A 9,016-nucleotide genomic window follows, 5' to 3' on the forward strand; every position below is an offset into this window, starting at 1 on the left:
CAATTTTATATAGACTACTTGATTTAATTTTATATTAGCGCATATTTTTATTTTAATAAAAGTGCTAACGTTACAGCAGCGGGGAATATGAACGTGCATCAGTTATTTTATTTAATCTGTGCTATTTTAATGTTTCGTTTTTTGACCTAAAACATAGAGACAGTCATCGATCTACTTGCATTCAAGCATTTCAGTGGGCTTAAATAGATCGCCCTTTACAGCAGATTTGACGTAAATATGATTTTCAGTTACAATAATTAATCCTAAAATTCGACTTACTTTTCGCAGCATCAGTAGCACGCGCGCGCACAAGATGTCTCGGTTCTTTCTTCTTACTCGTGAGTTTAGTTCACTGGAGATTCGCTCTAAACGGATCATTTGAATCAGTGAGTTTAGTTCACTGGAGACTCGCTCTAAACGGTTCATTTGAATCAGTGAGTTGTCGACTCGAGAACAGCTGCAATAAGATCATTCCAAGTCGTGAATGAATCGTTTGGTGCGATTTGCGCATAGACATAAAGATCTCTATTATGTCTATGGATTTGCGAACCGATTGAACAGGTTCATTGAAAAGAATCAGTTTGTTCATGAATCAGACACTTCTGCGTCTCGGAGCTCGTGATATATTCTAAGGAGTAACGATATGTTTTATGAAATGTAGTGAAGTAAAAAGTATGATCTTATGCTTTGGAATGTAGTGAAGTAAAAGTAAAAGTTACTCAAAATAAAACTACTCCAGTAAAGTACAAATACTTGAAAAATGTACTTAAGTACAGTAACGAAGTAAAGCTACTTCCTTACTGACCACCACTGATTATGAAGCTGCAGGCCCGGAGTCCCAACTGCACGCTCTTCTTCTTGTATTTATAATGGCGGGTGTCAACTAACGTTTAAGGTGCATATCCGCCCCCTACTGTGCTGGAGTGTGGACCAGAACTGTATACTTAAGGGAGAAAAATAAAAATAAAATCTTTTTTTTTTTTTTTTTTTTAAATATAAAACATTTAGGAAACCAATGAATAGATTAATACAATAAACCCCAAGCAGTTAAATTATTTTCATTAAACCAGTTTCTTTCAAAAAAGTAAACAAAGCTTTATATATCTGATCTCCAACATTAAATAGGTTTTTAAGATTTAATGTTCTCACTCCATATTTCTTTAATTCATCTCTTAATTTTATCCTTTGAATTTCATATTTGACACATTGGCTAATCACATGTTTCCGCTGATTCTTCCTCTATTCCACACTCTCATGTTGGATGTTGATGGATCATGTTGGAGTGGATGGATGTTTTTTCAATAAATGCATTGTTTTATTCAACCCAGTATGCCCCAATCTCAACCTCGAAATAATTATATGTTCTCTTGTTTGTCTACCTATTAATTTTATTCTCCCTACCACTTGTTTAATATTGTATAAATGACGTCCCTTCTTCCCTTCATCCCATTGTTTCTGCCAGTCCTTACTGTAGGGTGCCTTCTTTCATTATGCCCTTGTAGTTTTCCCAATAATTCATCATCAACTGTTTGAATCGTAAATTTAGAGGTAACTCACCCATCTCCACTTGAACTGCACAAGCTGGAGAGGTCCTTATAGCCCCGCAGCAGATTCTCAATGCTTGATTTTGAATAACTTCTAGTTTCTTTAATGATGTTTTCGACGCTGATCTAAACACTACACTTCCATATTCTATCACTGGTCTCATTAAAGCCACATATACATCTCTCAATGCCCTTTTGCTAGCGCCCCACTCTGACCCAGTTAAGCACCTCATTATATTAAAAATCTTCTTGCATTTTTCCTCTACTTTTCTTACATGTTCTGTCCAGTTTAATTTGGAGTCAAATATTACCCCTAAAAACCTAAAGTTATTTACCTGTTCAATTTGTTTTCCATACATCAAAATCCTAGCGTCCTTAACCCTCATCCGAGTAAAAACCATCATCTTTGTCTTCTCTACTGAAAATTTAAAACCCCATGAATAAGACCATTCTTCAATCACTCTTACAGTTTCCTGCATTTTCTCTTGAATTAGTGTTAAATTCTTGCCATTCTTCCAAAGGGCCGCATCATCAGCAAACAATGACAATATCAGTTTCTGTGAGGATATATGCATCCCCACCAGGACATTCTTATCATTCAATAATGATAAACCGTGGTTTACTGGGAAACTCAAACAGCTTCGTCAGGCCAAAGAGGACGCTTACAGAAGTGGGGATAAAATCTTGTATAACCAGGCCAGGAACAGACTAACAAAGGAGATCAGAGTGGCTAAAAAGAACTACTCTGAGAAGTTGAAAAAAGAACTTTCAGCCAACGATCCGGCGTCAGTATGGACTGGTCTGAGGAACATCACCATGTACAAGACACCACCCCCACAGTCTGTGGAGAATCAACAACTGGCTGACGATCTCAATGTGTTTTACTGCAGATTTGAAAAGGCCAGACTGACACCCAGCACCCGCTCTGATCTGCACTTCACACATTCACCTTCACCCCCTGCAACCCCCCTTACTCCCTCCCCCACCATTCTACCTGCGTTTAAAGTCTGTGTAGAGAATGTGAACCGGGTCTTCAGAAAACAGAAATCTAGGAAAGCTTCAGGACCAGACGGTATTTCACCTGCCTGTCTAAAAGTCTGTGCTGACCAATTGGCCCCCATCTTTACACAAATCTTCAACAGATCTCTGGAGCTGTGTGAAGTTCCCTGCTGCTTCAAACGCTCCACCATCATTCCCGTCCCCAAAAAGCCCAAAATCACTGGACTTAATGACTACAGACCTGTCGCACTCACGTCTGTGGTCATGAAGTCACTTGAGAGACTGGTCCTGGCCTACCTGAAGGACATCACTAGACCCTTGCTGGATCCTCTTCAGTTTGCCTATAGAGCAAACAGGTCTGTGGATGACACTGTCAATATGGGACTGCATTACATCCTGCAACACCTCGACAAACCTGGGAATTATGCAAGGATCTTATTTGTGGACTTCAGCTCGGCCTTCAATACCATCATACCTGACCTTCTCTCAGACAAACTGAGACAGCTCTCTGTGCCCTCCTCCATCTGTCAGTGGATCACCAGCTTCCTGACAGACAGGCAGCAGCTAGTGAGGCTGGGCAAACTCACATCCAGGACTCTCACCATCAGCACTGGCGCCCCTCAGGGTTGCGTTCTCTCCCCACTGCTCTTCTCCCTCTACACGAATGACTGCACATCAAAGGACCCCTCTGTCAAGCTCCTGAAGTTTGCGGACGGCACTACAGTCATAGGCCTCATCAAGGACGGTGACGAGTCTGCTTACAGACAGGAAGTTGAGCAGCTGGCTGTCTGGTGCAGTCTTAACAACCTGGAGCTGAACACGCTCAAAACTGTGGAGATGATAGTGGACTTCAGGAGGAACCCCCCTGCTCTCCCCCCACTCACCATCATGAACAGCACTGTGACTTCAGTGGAGTCATTCAGATTCCTGGGCACCACCATCTCTCAGGACCTGAAGTGGGACAATCACATTGACTCTATTGCGAAAAAGGCCCAGCTAAGGAAGTTCAACCTGCCTCAGGAGCTGCTGAAACAGTTCTACTCTGCAATCATCGAGTCTGTCCTATGTTCTTCTATAACTGTTTGGTTTGGTTCAGCTACCAAAACAGACATCAGAAGACTACATTGGACAGTTAGGACTGCTGAGAGAATTATCGGTGCCCCTCTGCCCAGCCTCCAAGAACTTTACACCTCCAGAGTGAGGAAAAGGGCTAAGAAAGTCACTCTGGACCCCTCACACCCAGCTCACTCTCTCTTTGTACTGTTGCCCTCTGGCCGGCGCTACAGATCACTGAGCACCAGAACAGCCAGACGCAAGAACAGTTTTTTTCCCCAGGCCGTATCCCACCTGAACAACACATAACACACCCCGGTACTGTACATCTGTAAATAACTCATCAAACCTTCATCTGTACATAGGACACATGCACATTCACAGTTCGGTCTATGGTCATGTCCCTTTTCTGTATATTTGTATTACTATTGTTATTCTTAATTATTGTATATTATCTTCATTAGTGTTCTTTATCACCTTAATTATATGTTGTCTGCACTATGTTTGTACTTTCTATACTGGAAGTTCATAACACCAAGACAAATTCCTTGTGTGTGCAAACACTCTTGGCAATAAAGCTCTTTCTGATTCTGATTATTTTCGAATTATTTTCTACATAAAAAGTCATTCTTTCTACAATCATCCTTTCCATTATTTTCCCAACATGCGACGTGAGAGCATTTGTAGGGTCCTTACCTGGTTTTTCTATAGGTATAATAATAGCCTCTTTCCAATTTATAGGTAATCTGCCTTCTACCCAGACCTTATTATCTAATCCTAAAAGTTTAATTTGAGTTAAAAATCCTAAATGCTTTAACATACTATAGCATATCTGGTCTTTTCCTGGTGCAGTTACTTTTGACTTATCTATTGCACAATTCATTTCTCTTAATGTAAATGGAGTATCCATAGCATCCTCTGTACTTTCCTTTCTTCTTAGTGCTTCTGGATATGCATCTCTAGTCTCTTCCCACCCCTGTTTACCTGCCTCTGACAAATTATTAGGACTATGAATTTCAACAAAGGCCTTAACTATTATTTCAGCTTTTTCCTCATTTGTTACAGCTATGACTTCTCCTGATTTTAAAACTGGATACTGCCAATCTTTTCTAATTCCCCTCATTTTCCTTATTCCCCACACATCCCCTAATGTAGTTGTTCTACCTATACTATTACAATATTCTCTCCAACTATTTCTTTTTGCCTTTTTCACTACTTTCCTAACTTGTGCTTGAGCCTTTTTATACTCTATTAATCTTTGAACCTCTTAAATGCCCTGTTTCTTTCTTTAATGATTTTACTACATTCTTCTGTCCACCATGGAACTGCTTTCCTATTAATTTTTCCTTTGCTTCTTGGAATAGATAACTTAGCCGCTCTCAAAACTACTTCCCTAAACTTAACATCAATTTTATCTATGTCTTGGTTTAGATCTATTTCACTACTTTCCACCTCGCATAAATACTCAAATTTTTCCCACTTAGCTTTATTAAATATCCATTTAGCCTCTCTTTCCTCTACCCTCTCATCACTTCCTACATATATTTTACATAAAACAGGATAATGGTCACTACCTATAGTCGAATCCTCCCATATCTCCCACTCGCAAATACCTGCCACCTCTTTTGACACCAGTGTTAAATCAAGTGCTGAACCTTTGCCTGTGTGAACATCTATTCTTGTTTTCCTCCCATCATTAAGGCACACCAACTCATTTTCTTCCAATAACTGTTCTATTATTTGTCCATTTAAATCAGTTTTTCCGCCTCCCCATAATGAACTATGAGCATTAAAATCACCACATAAAAAAATGATTACCCACTTTTCCTACGATCTGACATAATTTATCAAAAACTAGTTTTCTACAAGGATTATAATAATTTATAACAGAAAGCTGCCCTTGGTTAGTCCATATTTTTATTATGATATACTCTTCTTCCCTTCCTTTTGCAATAACTTGATAAGGAATATTCCTTTTGATAAACGCAGCACATCCACCTCCTATACCATTTTCCCGATCACCTCTTACACTAATATAATTATTTATTCTAAAATCTAAATTCAGTGTCAACCACATTTCTTGTATACATAATACATCAGGTGCTATTGGTAATGAATTGATAAAATGTTTAAATTCCTGCCCGTTTGCCACTAAACTTCTTGCATTCCATTGTAGTATAAGAACCATTATGTCATCCAACACTTGAAACCTCCTGACTAGCCTGAGCACTTAATTCATTCCTCACCTCCTCCCGGGACAATTCAGTAAGGTTTAGGTGATTCACAGCTGCCTTTACTATTATTTGTATCCTTTCCGTTTTTTGATTTTGCTTCCGTTGTAGCATTGATGACTCCTGCGATGAAAATAATGAACTTCTTTAAATCAATCAGTACTTTACCATCTTTTGTCTGTTCCTGATGATTATTGTTCAGTTTTCCATTTGTCTTGCCTAACATTCTCTCATCCCTGCAGTTCACCATCTTAACAGCCTCTGCATATGAGATCTTATTTTGTACTCTAATCTGCTGAATCTCTACCTGCCTCTTCATCATTTCACATCCTCCATACGCCACACTGTGATTCCCTCCGCAGTTACAGCATTTCAGTTGTACTTCTCTCCTACATTTCTCATACTCATGATCCTCACCACATCTAGCGCACCTTTTCTCTTTACAATTCATAGCTGTATGCCCAAACCTCTGGCAGTTAAAACATCTCAAAGGTTTAGGGACATACTCTCTCACATTATATGACATGTATCCTAGTGTTACTTTGTTTGGAAGCATTTCATCTTCAAATTCCAGCAGCACACTTTCACTGTCTTGTCTTATCCCGTTTTTTAAATTATGTAATCTGCTTACATTTTTCAATTTTCCTCCTTTCAAGTTTGCTTTTATTTCATCCACATTAACATCAACAGGTATCCCCCAAATCACCCCTCTATTCTGCATGTATCTCTTCTCCACACGACTCACACTTATCACTTTATGTCTTCCTATCTCTTTCATTCTACAAACCCTTTCTCTTTGTTCTTCATTTATACACATCATTAGTAAATTCCCATCTCTCAAAACTTTAGCCATCTTGACATCTCCAACCTGATTTTTCAATATTGTAGTCAACTTCACTGGACTCATGTCACGTACTCCTTTTTCTTCACTAAATCTAAGTATTACCTTGAATTCAGCATCATCATCCCCCTCCATTTTACCATTCCTTTCATCAGAATTACTCATCTTTTTAAACTTCTTTGACCCCAATTTTACAGTCGCGCTTCCCCGTTCATCTACTTGTCTATTCATTTCCTGATTAAACTCCATATGATCTTCACTCTCAGACTCATCAGATTCTCCCCATTCTGGCCCATTCACAGCACAGCTTTGCCTACCCGCCGCTGCTATCACTGCTTTGCCGTGTTTTCCCATCTCTTTCAATGTAGTTGAATGTAGCTTTGTCTTCTCTTCATTAAAGAACGAGTAATCGATGAGACTTTGTCATCACTCCTACCAACGCGTCTCAGCTAGGGTTGCCACCTTTGATTTGTGAAAAACCGGGACACTTTTTTTAGGGGGGGGGGGGGGGGGGGTCAACCCATATTTGCAAATATACTTTGTTAACAGTTACCTATATTTGTCCTCCTCTCCCTGACGTAGAGGCACTCCCTGGCGTACATGCACTCACTCTGGACTCCTTTCTACATTAAATACATACATTAAATACACTTTTGTATAAACATTGTGTAAACATATACTTTATAATTATAATCTAATATAAAATCTAATCATTTGTAGAAAGATAGGCTATACTCTTTAGCAATTAAAACATGATTACATGTATTATAATAGATTATAAACAACTTTGTTTTGTTTTTGTTAACTTAGTAAATTTGGGCAACCTAAGACTGACATTTCTCACCTCTTTTTCCATGTGTATTTCTCATCCCTTTTTGCTGCCTGCAGAAGTCCCGGCTGTCCCTCAATGAATGCTTTAAACTCCAAGCATGATAATTTAAAGTTTAATCTAACTTGAAGTTCAGCTTTGACCAACCCCACTGACATCCTGTTCCTTTTGTCACACTGTTTCATCCTGGATGGATGCGCGCGCGCGCGCGACCGACCAACAGCACAGGCAGTTGCTAGGCGATAAGTTGAGCTTCCAATCAAATAAAAGTAAACGCCTGGCATTGTAAATCCACTGTTTGTTTACCCGTTTACGGACACAGGATTGGATGTACACAACCATGAAGAAAAAACGGTTTAATTTGAAACCAGGAAATTCGACTTTAGAAGTACATTTTCACAAAAAAACGGGACAATTCGTGTCCCGGGAAAGAATATAAATTTTCCGGGACTGTCGCTCAAAAAAGAGAACAATCCCTGGAAAACCGGGACGGGTGGCAACCCTAGTCTCAGCCGTTTGTCCCTCTGCTTGTGTCGATAAAGCGCGTGTCTAGTCACTGCTGCTCAACAGCCTGTTTGAGCACTCCTTCCTCCCCGCTGCTCACACCGGCCGGTCCGACCACCACGCCGCTCGAGACCGCTACTCCCTTCTTCTTCTTCTGTAAATTTTATTGGCAGCTTGCAATCATTGTGCATTACCGCCATCTACTGGGCTGAGGTGTGATCACATTGGGACGTCATCATTCTTAAAAAAAAAAAAAAACCTAATCATTAACATCCTATAGGATCAAGGCCCAAGCTTCAGCTGTTGCTGCGTGTTCAGCTCCTCCAGCTTCCACTTTGAGCTCCTCAACCCGCTACTCCCTCTTCTTCTTCTTGGTTTTTTAACGGCGGCTGGCAAACAACGAAAATAGGTGCATTACCGCCACCTTCTGCTCAGGAGTGTGGAACAGATTTTTATATTCTGTTAATCAATCCCGTCTCTCTAATAAAATCATAGAAAGCTTTATTATTTATTTCACTTGCCCATTTTATTAATACCTTAAAATGTAGATCCTGAATTCTATTTTTCCTTAATTGTTCTATCAATCTTTCTTGCTCATACTTCCTACAATCAATAAATACATGAGGTATTGTTTCTTCAACATTACAGTATTCACATAATCCATTTGGATGCTTCCCTAATATTTTAAGAGTGCCATTTAAATTTGAATGCCCTAATAATATTCTGTTAAAGATGACCTCCTCTTTCCTTGACTTTCCTATACACTTTATATTTTGATTTACTTTATTAAACTATAAAGGAATCTACCCTTTTCCCCATTGTTCCACTTAATTTACCATTCTTTATTCACTTCATTCCAGATTAAAACCTTAATCTCTGATTTACTTAATGGGACTTGTATCTCTATTGTTTCTCTCTGTAATGCTTGCTTTGCTAATTTATCCACTTCTTAATTTCCCTTTATTCCTATATGGGCTGGGACCCAAATAAAACTAACTAATGTATTATTTTGAAC

Source organism: Barbus barbus, assembly GCF_936440315.1.
Source record: "Barbus barbus genome assembly, chromosome: 10".
NCBI classification, from domain to species: domain Eukaryota; kingdom Metazoa; phylum Chordata; class Actinopteri; order Cypriniformes; family Cyprinidae; genus Barbus; species Barbus barbus.